The sequence below is a fragment of the Embiotoca jacksoni genome, unplaced genomic scaffold (assembly GCF_022577435.1).
Source record: "Embiotoca jacksoni isolate LCO1_2020_lvr unplaced genomic scaffold, fEmbJac1.0.p SCAF_54, whole genome shotgun sequence".
In the NCBI taxonomy this organism is placed as follows: Eukaryota; Metazoa; Chordata; class Actinopteri; family Embiotocidae; genus Embiotoca; species Embiotoca jacksoni.
The window spans coordinates 1,515,131-1,529,128 of NW_027185408.1; the positions used below are offsets into that span (position 1 = coordinate 1,515,131).

The 13,998-nt window shown below is 44.7% G+C and overlaps 2 pseudogenes; one reads left to right on the top strand and one right to left on the bottom strand.

Annotated features, from left to right (window-relative positions):
• Window positions 1-734: 734 nt before the first annotated feature.
• LOC138212330 (protein NLRC3-like) lies at window positions 735-9,645 on the top strand (annotated as a pseudogene).
• LOC138212216 (uncharacterized) lies at window positions 6,742-7,975 on the bottom strand (annotated as a pseudogene).
• Window positions 9,646-13,998: the final 4,353 nt, after the last annotated feature.

The window sequence follows — 13,998 nt, forward strand, 5'->3', positions numbered from 1 at the left end:
CAATTTGAGTCGCAACGTAACCAGAGGGTTGAGCTGATTGAACCGGCTCTCTCTACGTTTCAGAATTGATTTCAAGATTTTATTACTCATTTTTAAAGCACATTAACACTTGACATTTCATCCTGAGTTGTAACTATTAAGTATCTGATCCAAATCACACTTTCTGAGAGTCTGAAGAGTCGATGACGTTCCAATAACTAAACTCTGGACATCACCATTATTGACAGGCCGAACTTTGAGTGAGTTTTTTTTAAATCATAAAGCAGCAACAGAGAATCTCCTGCACATCACCTGCAGGGTTTAAACCCACTGAATCCAAAGGTTGATAAAAGTCTGATGATCTCTGATGTAAGAAGCAGAAATACTGACATCTGACTGGATTAGTGATTTAAAATGGATGTTTTGTCTTCCTTTTCAGCTTCTGTCAGGTGTTGGTTGTCTTGGTAACTAAAAACATGAAGTCTCTTTACTTTATGTTTCTGGATTAATTCTGACCAAACATCTTCTGTTTTGATGTTGACTTTACAGACTTGATCAGCAGGACTCAGACGTTCCTGAAACAAACCTGGACTCCATATTTCTGGTGTGTAAACACACAAACTAAAGAGTGAATTACTAAAACTCACATTCTCCCTGCTGCACTCTGTAGACCAGCAGGATTTCAGTCCATATTTAAAATGATCTGATACATTCTGTGTATTAAAGTTGATATATTTCTCTGTTTCAGCTGCTGGAGGAGAACATGATCAGTTTTGTGAAGAACGAGCTGAAGAAGATGCAGAAAATTCTGAGTCCAGATTACCCAGAATGCTTAGAGAGTCAGAGTGAGGATAAGGAGGTGTTGGAGGGTGAGGATGAAGAGCAGAGGAGGAGCAGAGAGTCATTTCTGAAGATCACACTGCACTTCCTGAGGAGACTGAAGCAGGAGGAGCTGGCTGACCGTCTGCAGAGCAGTAAGAGGATTTTAACAGCTGAAACATGATGCAAAGAGGAAACATGGGAGAAACTTAGATTTCCAAACTCTGCTGTTAATATGATGCAAACATCATCACATCTGTGAATTCTTCTGGACTGAAAACAGTCAGAAACTGTTTGTCCACAACTGATGTGAAGGATGATTTCATGGAGACAAAAAGATTTAAAATGTTAAAAAGTTTATCTTCAGGTTTACTGAGACATTCACTTGTTGTTTGTTTCTTTGTTTGTTTAGGAACTGTTGTTGCAGAGTGTCGACAACATCTTCAATCTAACCTAAGGAAGAGGTTCCAGAGTGCGTTTGAGGGGATTTCTAAAGCAGGAAACCAAACCCTTCTGGATGAGATGTACACAGAGCTGTACATCACAGAGGGAGGGACTGCAGAGGTCAATGATGAACATGAGGTCAGACAGATTGAAACAACATCCAGGAAACCAGACAGACCAGAAACAACCATCAGACAAGAAGACATCTTTAAAGACTCACCTGGAAGACATCAACCAATCAGAACAGTGCTGACAAAGGGAGTGGCTGGCATCGGGAAGACAGTGTTAACACAGAAGTTCACTCTGGACTGGGCTGAAGACAAAACCAACCACAACATCCAGTTCATGTTTCCGTTCACTTTCAGAGAGCTGAATGTGCTGAAAGAGAGAAAGTTCAGTTTGGTGGAACTGGTTCATCTCTTCTTCACTGAAACCAAAGCAGCAGGAATCTGCAGCTTTGAACACTTCCAGGTTGTGTTCATCTTTGACGGTCTGGATGAGTGTCGACTTCCTCTGGACTTCCACAACAATGAGATCCTGACTGATGTTACAGAGTCCACCTCAGTGGATGTGCTGCTGACCAACCTCATCAGGGGGAAACTGCTTCCCTCCGCTCGCCTCTGGATAACCACACGACCTGCAGCGGCCAATCAGATCCCTGTCGAGTGTGTCGGCATGGTGACAGAGGTCAGAGGGTTCACTGACCCGCAGAAGGAGGAGTACTTCAGGAGGAGGTTCAGAGATGAGGAGCAGCCCAGCAGCATCATCTCCCTCATCAAGACATCCAGAAGCCTTCACATCATGTGCCACATCCCGGTCTTCTGCTGGATCACTGCTACAGTTCTAGAGGACGTGTTGAAAAGCAGAGACAGAAGAGAGCTGCCCAAGACCCTGACGGAGATGTTCATCCTCTTCCTGGTGGTTCAGGCCAAAGTGAAGCAGGTCAAGTATGATGGAGGAGTTGAGGCAGATCCACACTGGAATGAAAAGAGCAGGAAGATGATGGAGTCTCTGGGAAAATTGGCTTTTGATCAGCTGCAGAAAGGAAACCTGATCTTCTATGAATCCGACCTGACAGAGTGTGGCATCGATATCAGAGCAGCCTCAGTGTACTCAGGAATATTCACCCAGATCTTTAAAGAGGAGAGCGGGCTGTACCAGGACAAGGTGTTCTGCTTCGTCCATCTGAGCGTTCAGGAGTTTCTGGCTGCTCTTCACGTCCATCTGACCTTCATCAACTCTGCTGTCAACTTGATGGAAGAACAAAAAAGATCCTGGTGGTCTATACTGTTTAGAAAGAAACCTGATCTAACACTTTTCTACCAGACTGCTGTGGACGAGGCCTTAAAGAGTCCAAATGGACACCTGGACTTGTTCCTCCGCTTCCTTCTGGGTCTTTCACTGCGGACCAATCAGACTCTCCTACAAGGCCTGCTGACACAGACAGGAAGTAGCTCACAGACCAATCAAGAAACAGTCCGATACATTAAGAAGAAAATCAGTGAGAATCTGTCTGCAGAGAGAAGCATCAATCTGTTCCACTGTCTGAATGAACTGAATGATGGTTCTCTAGTGGAGGAGATCCAACAGTCCCTGAGATCAGGACGTCTCTCCACAGATGAACTGTCTCCTGCTCAGTGGTCAGCTCTGGTCTTCATCTTACTGTCATCAGAAGAACATCTGGACGTGTTTGACCTGAAGAAATACTCTGCTTCAGAGGAGGCTCTTCTGAAGCTGCTGCCAGTGGTCAAAGCCTCCAACAAAGCTCTGTACGAGGATTTATCAACCATTTCAAACATATTTCATTTTGTAAATAACAAATAAAACAGTTTGTGTTCATTGTTAATTATTCTCTAGGCTGACGGTCTGTAACCTGTCAGAGAGAAGCTGTGAAGCTCTGTCCTCAGTTCTCAGCTCCCAGTCCTCCTGTCTGAGAGAGCTGGACCTGAGTAACAACGACCTGCATGATTCAGGAGTGAAGCTGCTGTCTGCTGGTCTGGAGAGTCCTCACTGTAAACTGGAGACTCTCAGGTCAGGAAATATCTGGTTGTTGATCAGTTAAATTATCTTTAAGTTCATATTGGTGCAGATGTTCAACATCTGTAAGATTTTCCTTCTTGTTTCTGGAGTTGATGATATTTTTCTGACTCCAGTCTGTCAGGTTGTCTGATCTCAGAGGAAGGCTGTGCTTTTCTGGCCTCAGCTCTGAGCTCCAACCCCTCCCATCTGAGAGAGCTGGACCTGAGCTACAATCATCCAGGAGACACAGGAGTGAAGCTGCTGTCTGCTGGTCTGGAGGATCCTCACTGGAGACTGGACACTCTCAGGTATGGACAGACAACTAGAGCTCACACAGTGCAGGTTTGTCTCATTGATTTGACTTCATGTGTTGTTGCTCAGGTCCATCATCATGAAGGATGACTTGTTTCTCTAGTTTCTGTTCAGAGGAGTGAGGAGGTCTGAGTTAGGAAACATGTGGATCCTCAGAAGTCTTTTATCAAATGGAAACAGCTGTTCATTAGAAACATCGTGAAGTTGGAGTCAAATCCTTCTCATCTTGAACCATGTTATCAGCCTGGCTGTAGGTACGACAGTGTTCATTAGTCGATCACCACTTTGGTCCAAACTGATTCATCTCAAACACTAATAAACTTTCGATGAACTTCTGTTCAGACATTTATGATTCCCAGATGATGAACCCAGTAGGTTTACACTTTTAATTTTTGTCATCAACTATTGATTGATGTACTACCATAAAAAACATGCAGCAGATATCCACAGTGAAGAGAGAATAAAACTTCATGAACTCAGTGATCCTCTGAATTTGTATTATTCTCCATCAGCTCAAATTTTAGAAGTTCAGGACTCAAAGTTCGGCCTCAGTCTTCACTCTGAAATACAGTTGTTTTTATATGAAGTTCTAAAGTCAAGTCAGTTTTATTTTTCAGTCCAGAGTTACAACTTTTCCTCCCAGAGCTTCAGTCTCTACCGCTGACTCCCTCCATCATTACACCGTCGTTTCTGAACATGTAAATTACACAAACCAACTGAATGTGGTGGTTGGACTGATCTGTGAACAGTCTGAAAACAGTTCAGCTATTCATGTGAATGTTGGTCAAATTGTTCATTTTAAGAGACAACATGCAGAGACCAGTATTTCAGATGTGGGAGGACATCAACAAAAACGGAGCAGATCAGTGGAGACTGAGCTCTTTTATTATTTCAACATCACTTCTTCTTCAGGTGTTTTCCTGACAGACAGCAGTGAAACCATCAGAGAGACAGTTGACACTGATGAGTTTCAGCCTGTTTCTGTGTCTCACTGACAAACTGAGGAACTCTGCTTCATGTTGAACAGCAGTTAGGACTCCTGTTGGATAGAAATTCATTGTGACTGTTTCTTCCTCCAGGGTGGACCATGGTGGAGAGCAGTGGTTAAAGCCTGGTCTGAGGAAGTGTAAGTTTGACTGATACATGTTACATTACATTACATTTAATTTAGCTGACGCTTTTCAACCATGAGAGTACAAAACCCAGAACAACAAGAATCAAGAAACTACAATTTGTTCAAGAAAGCCGAACTCCAAAGTGCTAAAAGTAAATGTCATTTTAAGCGCTACTAAAGTTCTCCTATTCAAGGTAAAGTCTGAAGAGGTGTGTTTTTAGTTTGTGGTGGAAGATGTACAGAGTTTCTGCTGTCCTGATGTCGTTGGGGAGCTCATTCCACCATTTAGTAGCCAGGACAGGAAACCGTTGTGATTTTGTAGAGTGTTTAGCTCAGTGAGGAGCAACAAGCTGATTGGCCGATGCAGAGCGGAGTGAACGGGCTGGGATGTAAGGTTGGACCATGTCCTGGATGTACACTGGACCTTATCTGTTCACAGCACGGTACGAAGTACCAATGTTTGGAAACGGACGCGTGCGGCTACGAGTAACCAGTGCAGGGTGCGGAGGAGGAGTGAATTTAGGAGGTTATAGACCAGTCGAGCTGCTGCACTCTGGATGAGCTGCAGAGGACGAATGGCACTAACAGGTAGACCTGCCAGGAGGGAGTTACAGTTGTCCAGACGTGAGATGACCAGAACCTGGACCAGCAGTCAGGATTGGGACTAACACAGAGTTGTCCAAGCTAGTAGTCAGATCGAGGGTGGGAGAGTCTTTCCCTGGTAGGAAGAGCAGTTCAGTCTTGTAAACGGATGCGGGCGGCTACTGGTAACCAGTGAAGGGAGAGGAGGAGGAGTGAATTTCGAGAAGTTGAAGACTAGTCGAGCTGCTGCATTCTGGATGAGCTGCATAGGTCGGCTGGTACTAACAGGTAGACCTGACAGGAGGGATTTACTGTAGTCTAGGCGTGAGATGACCAGAAACTGGACCAGAACCTGTGCCGCCTTCTGAGTGAGAAGAGGACGTATTCTCCTGATGTTGTGCAGCATGTATCTACAGGAACGTGTTGTTGCAGTGATGTTGGCAGTAAGAGAGAGTTGACTGTCGAGTGTCACCGAGGTTCTTAGCAGTCAGGGTCGGGATAACAGAGTAGTTGAAGGTAGTAGTCAGGTTGAGGGTGGGAGAGTCTTTCTCTGGAAGGAAGAGCAGTTCAGTCTTGTCGAGGTTGATTTTCAGGTGGTGTGAGGACATCCACTGAGAGATGTCAGTCAGACAGACAGAGATTCATTCTGCTACCTGTGTTTCAGATCAGGGAAAAGAGAGGATTAGTTGGGCGTCATCAGCATAGCTGTGGTAGGAAAAGCCAGTCAGTTGAAGGGAGGGCAGATAAAACAGGAGGGAGAGAGGAGAGGGAGAGGAGGAACAGAGCAGGAAGAGAGGAGGGAGAAAGGAGTGGAAGAAGAGGGGGAAAGGAGGGGGAGAGGAGGAAGAAAGGAGTAAGAGAGGAGGGAGAGAGGAGGGAGGGGGAGAGGAGGAGGAGAGAGGAGGGGGAGAGGAGGGACAGAGGAGGAAGAGAGGAGGGGGAGAGGAGGGAGAGAGGAGAGAGAGAGGAGGGGGAGTGGAGGAGGAGAAGAGGAGGAAGAGAGGAGGGGGAGAGGAGGGACAGAGGAGGAAGAGAGGAGGGAGACAGGAGGGGGAGCAGAGGGATAGAGGAGTGGGAGAGGAGGGATAGAGGAGGGGGAGAGGGGGAGAAGAAGAGGAGGAGGAAGAGAGGAGGGGAGAGGAGGAGGTGAAGAGCAGGAAGAGAGGAGGAAGAGAGAGGAGGGGGAGAGGACGGAGACAGGAGGGGGAGCGGAGGGATAGAGGAGTGGGAGAGGGGGAGGAGAAGAGGAGGAGGAAGAGAGGAGGGGAGAGGAGGGACAGAGGAGGAAGAGACGAGGGAGAAAGGAGGTGGAGAGGAGGGACAGAGGAGGGGGAAAGGATGAGGAGAGGAGGAAGGAGAGAGGAGGGGGAGGAGGGGGGAAGAGGGAAAGAGGAGAGGGAGAGGAGGAGGAGAGGAGGGACAGAGGAGGGAGAAAGGGAGTGAATGTTGTGACTGACAGGTCCAGAGTCTGTTGATGTGGTCAGGTTGACAGTTTGAGAGAGTAAGTGATAAAGAAGTGGTCGGAGACATGAAGTGGAGTTACAGTGAGGTTAGATGTGGAGCAGTTTCTGGTGAAATATAGTCCAGGTGGTTCCAACCTTTGTGAGGAGGAGGGGAAGGACTGAGGGAGACAGCAAAGGAAGACAGGAAAAGGAAAAGGTCAGATGACTTCTCTGTCTGGATGTTAAAGTCACCCAGAAGGACAAGTGGAGGACCATTTTCTGGGAAGTTTGACAGGAGGACGTCTAATTCATCCAAGAAATCTCCCAAAGAACCTGGAGGACGGTAGAGGACAACAATGTTTAATTGGACCGGGTGAGAAACTGTCACAGCATGAAACTCAAAAGACAGTGAGGTAGGAAGTGGAAGTGGGTAAAGAGAAAAACTCCATTTGGGGGAGATGAGTAGACCTGTACCACCCCCTCCCCCTCCTCCCCCTACCAGGAGGTCTGGGGGTGAGGCTGAAGGAGAAGTCAGAGGAGAGAGCAGCAGGGTGGATGTGTTGTCCGGTGTGATCCAGGTCTCAGTGAGACCAAGGAAGTCCAGCGATTGCTGGATATCAAAGCCAGAGATGAAGTCTGTCTTCAGCTGACTGTCAGTTCCAGAGTCCTCCTGTGACGAGGTGTTGGGTATGTGTGGAACGGGTGGGATAGATAAGAGAGGAAAGGTTACGGTGTTGGTGTGAACGTGTGGGAGGCTTATAGTATCTACGAGTAGATATACGCACAGGTACGGAAAGTACACACATATTCAGATAGCAGTAGTTATACTCAGCGTCCCCCGGAGACTCCAACAAAAGACTCCTTTGTCTCGATCCTCCGAGTCTTCATACGACTAGCCCTCACAGACGCTGAAGCTGACTCTTCAAACACTTCCTGGTTTTACAACAGGGTTGGCTACAGCTGGTCAGACCACACCCCCTGCTCGTTAGGCCTCCCGTCACCAGGTGTTACAAATGGGCAGCAATAGAAACTCACCACTGATTTCTAAACAAAGAAAACTTTCACACAGTCTCTAAATTTGGTCCCAAACTGTTCCCGGAGAGTCTTTTTACCTCAAAAGGTAGAAAGTAAAATACAACTTAGTCCTTAATAGAATTAGAATAAAAGACCATCAGTTTAACTCTAAACTTGTTCTCTTTGACTCTCAGTTACTTGAGTGAAAACAAGAATCCAATCACAAACAATTCCAGCTACCAAAAACCATCCAAGCTTTATCAGTCAAGATATCCTAAAACAGCAGATGCAATAATAAACTTGATCAGAGAAGCGTATTTAAAGATTCTACTTTGTCTTAGTTCAAGTGATCCAGCTGGATGTCGTCCCCCAAAAGTCAAAGCCTGACAAAAAGTATCATCATTAAACTTTCTATGAACGAACAACAAGTCAGGAAGTAAAGAAAGAAAAAAGCCATCAGATGTGTCAGATGATAAACTGCAGCTGTGTCGTGTCTTTTTCTCTCCATCAGATTTCTGTGAACTTGAACTGGACACAAACTCAGTAAACAGAAACCTCAAACTGTCTGACAACAACAGGAAGGTGACGATGGTTGAAGAAGATCAGTTATATCCTGATCATCCAGACAGATTTGACTACAGGTGTCCTCAGCTGCTGTGTAGAACTGGTCTGACTGGTCGCTGTTACTGGGAGGTCGAGTGGAGAGGAGATGTTTATATAGCAGTGAGTTACAGAGGAATCAGAAGGAGAGAAGACAGTAATGACTGCTGGTTTGGAGGGAACGATCAGTCCTGGAGTCTGTTCTGCTATGATGATGGTCGTTACTCTGTCAGTCACAATAAAACAGGAACATTCTCCTCCTCCTCCTCCTCCTCCTCCAACAGAGTAGCAGTGTATGTGGACTGTCCTGCTGGCACTCTGTCCTTCTACAGAATCTCCTCTGACACTCTGATCCACCTCCACACCTTCAACACCACATTCACTGAACCTCTGTATCCTGGATTTGGATTTAGGTTCTGGTCAGATGGTTCCTCAGTGTCTCTGTGTTCTCTGTAGGAGGAAGAGTCTGTGGAAGTGACAGCAGCTTTAAATGTTGATGGTGGATGAAGTTTCTCTTTGGTTCACCGTTGAATCACTGATTGTGATGTCAGAATATGTTTTGTGTCAGAAGTAGTGAAATGATGTCCTCACCTCTGAACTTTGACCTTCACTTCCATCTGGACAGATGAAGGTCAAACTGAGCTCTTTGGCTGCTAAACATCAGCAGATTCTGGATGCAGACGTCCTGCAGTCAGTCAGGACAGTGAAAAGAGGCTGGATTCTACAACAGGACAACGATCAGAGCAAAACCTCACAATCCACCATGAACTGCTTGAAGAAACACCAGCTCAGGCTGTTGGAGTGGCCCTCAGGGGCCCCTAACCTGAACATCACTGAACATCTGTGGGGAGATCTGAAACCTGCTGCAAGACGGCCTCAAAATGTCTCCAAACTCGAGGGGGACAAACTTTTACACCTCATAAATCCTGTTGAAATGTTTTCTGTCTTTCAGTTGATGAAATGAAACGTGACCGTACTTAGATATTTGAAGAAAGGCTCATTTAATGTCTGTTTGCTGTAGAGGTTGTGTTTCAGATGTTGTTTGAACCAACTATGTCCAACCCTCTGTAATATAACTGAAAGGTTAAATTATTGTAAATAATTCACATTTCTATCAGCTGACAATAATTGTTGAACTTAACCTTTTTCTGCTGAATCTACAGTTTATTTCCAGCTGAAAGAAGTTGTTCATGAATGAAAACTAAAGTCTGTATCAAACAAATGGAGCTTTTAGAATTATTGACAATTTATCAGCTCCAAATATGTGAAATTAGAAGTTTATCAGAGCTTCTGTTGGGTTGTTATCAATAAAAGTAAAAATTCTACTTTTTAGGAGTTGATTTTTTGATATTTTAACGACTATTTAAAAAAACATAACCGATCCCCAGTATTATCATCTTTACACTATTGTTTTACACGTACTCATGTTTTCCAACTGACTTGTAAAAGACGCCGTGTGTCTGTGCAGGACAGTGATGAGATGTGAGGACAGATGGAGACACGGTGGACACCACCGATCCTCAACATACCTGCCTGGAACATCCACGGTACTGTTGAGTCTCTCTGAAGCCTCACATCCCTGCTGGCTGACTGGGAAAGGAAAGGAAATGCTTTCAGAAGAAACACCAAACTATGCAGCTCATAATATGATACTCTGATAATAGAAACTTCAAAACACCTTCAAGTTGATTATCAAACACACATGATGCTAAATTCAATCTACGACAGAGAAATACACGTTAAATAAATGACTCTTTCACTCCATGAATGCTTTGAGTTCCAGAAAGAGGAAATTCATCTCTAAGATAATAATAATGTCATTTTACGTGAGTAATAAACTGTCGTAGAAATACGTTTTCTGTCATTCAAACAGTTGTGAGTGTGCTAATGTTAGCTAGAAAGCTACTTTTAGTAAATAAGTGGATTAAAACTAGTGTAGTAAAGTAAGCAGCTTACTGGATAACAAGCCATCAGCAGCAGAGCAGTGACTGTCTGACATCAGGGCGGCTAACATGAGCTCAGGACAAATGATAGATAGCTTAAACTGGCGTTAGCCAATTCATGGTTAAACTAAAGGAGCTTTAAAATGATAATTATTTTTAATAGCTGCATTTGACATGACACAGAATTCACTTTACCTCAGAGGTGGTTGAATCTCCATCTTCTGTTTTTCAATTCCTCGATTTAACTTCTTGTTCTCTGCTCGACGAACATGAATCAGAATTCTTTGGGACCGACTGAAAATGAGCGCGCTCCGTCCGCAACACGTGACGTCATGACGTTCACCTACATAGAGGTCTGGAGCCAAAGAGAAACACCAGCAAACAAAACGCAAATACTGTGTTGAAGTCCTGCGTCGACAATTCATGACACGTAGCTGCACGACACGTAGCAACACACATGCTAACCAAACATAGCTCCTATCTGTCTGTCTATCTGTCTGTCTGTGTGATGGCCGTGTCCTTTTCATTTAAACTGTGCCATCTTAATAGGGGCTCTACTTGACTCACACGTTAAACCGGTCCAAATCAGAACGCTGCAGTCGCCGATTCAGTTGTTTCGTTTATTCTCACATTAATCAAAAAAGTTTGCAAAACTTTCTCGTTGTAACGTGAGGTCAAAGACTGTACCGATGCCCCTTCCTCACGTTTCCTCCATGCTTGGTTGAAGAAGAACCAAAAACTCAGTCCCCCTTCTCCCCTATCACAGCTGATAATCAGCTGACAATCATCTTGTCAATCACAACTAATACATACTAATTAATTCAGCATATGCATTTCATCTGATTTCACAAGTCAAAAGAAAGATTTACATTACCTCAGTAAATAAGCAAATTCTAATATGATTTGTTATCAACACAAAATATGGCTCTAACATTCCAGCCCCTAATTGCTTAAAAAAATAGCAATTACACAAATTAATAAATCGAGACAATATTCAAACCCACATAATCGTGTATTTCATTCCTTTTCAACATAAAGTGTCCACAGATTAAGTTCATCTTATAGTTCACGTATCAGGCTACTGTTACAAGTATCTGTCCAGCTACTCTTCTGTTTCCAGGAGCAGACAGAGTTTGTTGACAAGTCTCTGTACAACACTTGTTTTAGTTTTAACTAGGACACTGCGGACTAGTCCTTTACTTCCAGGCAGGGTCTTTAGAATCCGTCCTAGAACCCAGGAGTTCCTGGGAGCTGAATCATCTGCAATAACAACAAGGTCTCCGGGTAGAAAGTTCCTTTCAACTCTGTTCCACTTATTTCGCTGTTGCATGATTGGAAGGTATTCTCGGACCCATCTTCTCCAGAAAAGATCAGCCAGATATTGTACCTGCCTCCATCTTCTTCTAGAGTACAGGTCCTCCTTCTTGAATAGTCCAGAAGACATGACAGGGTTAGTTTTGAGTAGAAGCAGATGATTCGGTGTCAGTGGTTCCACATCATTCAAGTCATTTGTTATTGTTGTGATGGGTCTATCATTCATTATTGCTTACACCTCACATAAGGCTGTTTGCAAGGCCTCATCATCCAGAACTTGTTCTCTGACCACAGAGCACAGAATTTGTTGGAGTGACGTAATGAGTCTTTCCCATGCACCTCCATGGTGAGCACCTGATGCCGGGTTAAATATCCACTTTATTCCTTCTTGGAGTAGATTCCTTTGGATTTTATCATGATTTAGTTCCTTTAATGATCGTTCAAGCTCCTTTTGTGCACCAATAAAATGTGTACCTTGATCAGATCTGATGGTTTTTACAGTACCTCTACAACATAGAAATCTGTGTATTGCATTAATGCAGGAGTTAGTGTCCAGGCTACTAGCCACCTCAAGATGGATTGCACGGCTAGTAAGGCTAGTAAAGATTACACCCCACCGTTTCACATCGGTCCGACCTCGCCTTATTTCAAAAGGTCCAAAATAATCCATGCCAACTGAAGTGAAAGGCGGCAAATCTGACATCACCCGGTCCTGTGGGAGATCTGCCATCTTTTGCTCTCCTACTTTAGACTGCATTCGTCTACAGAAAACACAGTTTCTGATGATCTTTCGTGCTGAAGAGTTTGCAGAGGACATCCAGTACTTTTTTCCTCGTTTTGAGAGCATATGATTTCTTCCAGAATGTCCAATTTGGGTGTGTATGTGTCTTTGAATGACTTCTGATACGTGGGATCTTTTGGGTAAGATTATGGGATTTTTAACACTTACTGGCATAGCTGATCTGTTGATCCTTCCCCCCACTCTCAGGATATCTTGATCAAGGATTGGATCCATCTTTAATATAGGGCTGTCTTTTCGGCAATGTTCTCCTCTTTCAAGGAGGGTAATGTCCTGTGTAAAGTGTTGCTGTTGTTCAAATGCAAGTATAGCCCTTTCTGCATTTTCCATATCTTCCACCGTCAGATCTGTACTGAATGTCACTTTTAGGTTCATAGCGCGTTCCTTCAGTGATTTATCATCACTGGGCAGCAATCCAGAATTTGTCACCGTTTTTCTTTGCGTGATCTCCAAGAGCAAGCTTTTCAACTTCAGTATCCATGCTACAGCTTTTTTCAGGCTGTTCCAATATGAGTACTACTCAATCAGTTTACAAGTGGGACTTTTTTCCTCCACCTTCACTGTGTTCACAATCACATCCCTTTTCACTTCAAGATCATCTGGAGAGAGAGAACTTTTCAACTTTATGCCTGGGTTCTTTGGCCACTGTGATTCCTCCTTTTACAGAAATTCTGGTCCTTGTAGCCATCTCTTAGACTTCTTACGCTTGTGATACACCCCATGGTTGGGTATGGACCACACCCTGCCATCCTTTGGATGAAGGTCCTTTGATGGCACCTTCTCTGCGTAGCCTTTGGCCATTACATCTTTCATGAAAGCCTTGTACCCTTCTGCATAAGGAGCATCTCTTGAATTTCCTGACAAGGTAATGTGCTCACTGTTCCGCTATATGATAGTTGTTGGGCCTGATGACGTCTCTATTACGAAGTGGTAAAGGTAAGTAATAGTGATTATCTTTCAGTGTAACTGCACTTGATACCAGCTGCATGAATTTGCAGTCTTCTACTGACATTTGAGGTTGTCCCTCATACTCTCTCTGGGAAATCGTGGAGGTACTGGTTTACAAGAAGGTTTTCTAGTTGTTTAATTGAAATGCGGTTTACTGATGTCTACCTACCTACCTGCCTACCTGCCTACCTATCTATCTATTGTTCCAGTGATGATCTCAACAGTTTCTCCAGTTCTCAGAAACGTTGGTTAAACGGTTGTTGAAGCTAAAAGACGCGACATTAAACCATCTTTTCCTCCATATTGAGTTATTTCATGGTTCTGTCCTCCGTTTGTTGTAGAAAACGGTAAATCCCGGGACGTCCTCTTTCTTCCACTCACACAACGGAACAGGAACTGGAGCGCGCACACACGCACGCGCACAGAGTTGTCGGTTGGTCCCGCGGTGACCTCTGACCCCGCCCGCATCAGGCGGACGTTGGAGGACCGCGGCGGTGATTTCTCTGCTTCCGGTGACTCTGTGCCGCCGTTACGGTGAAACCTTCATCCGGACTTCGTCCAGGTTCCTGGGAGTTTCCACCGGGGAGCCGCGGAGCGTCCTGCCGCCCTCCTCCACCACGGTGAGGGTCCATGTGAGCCGCTGCCCGCTGCTCTCCGACACGTTAGCTC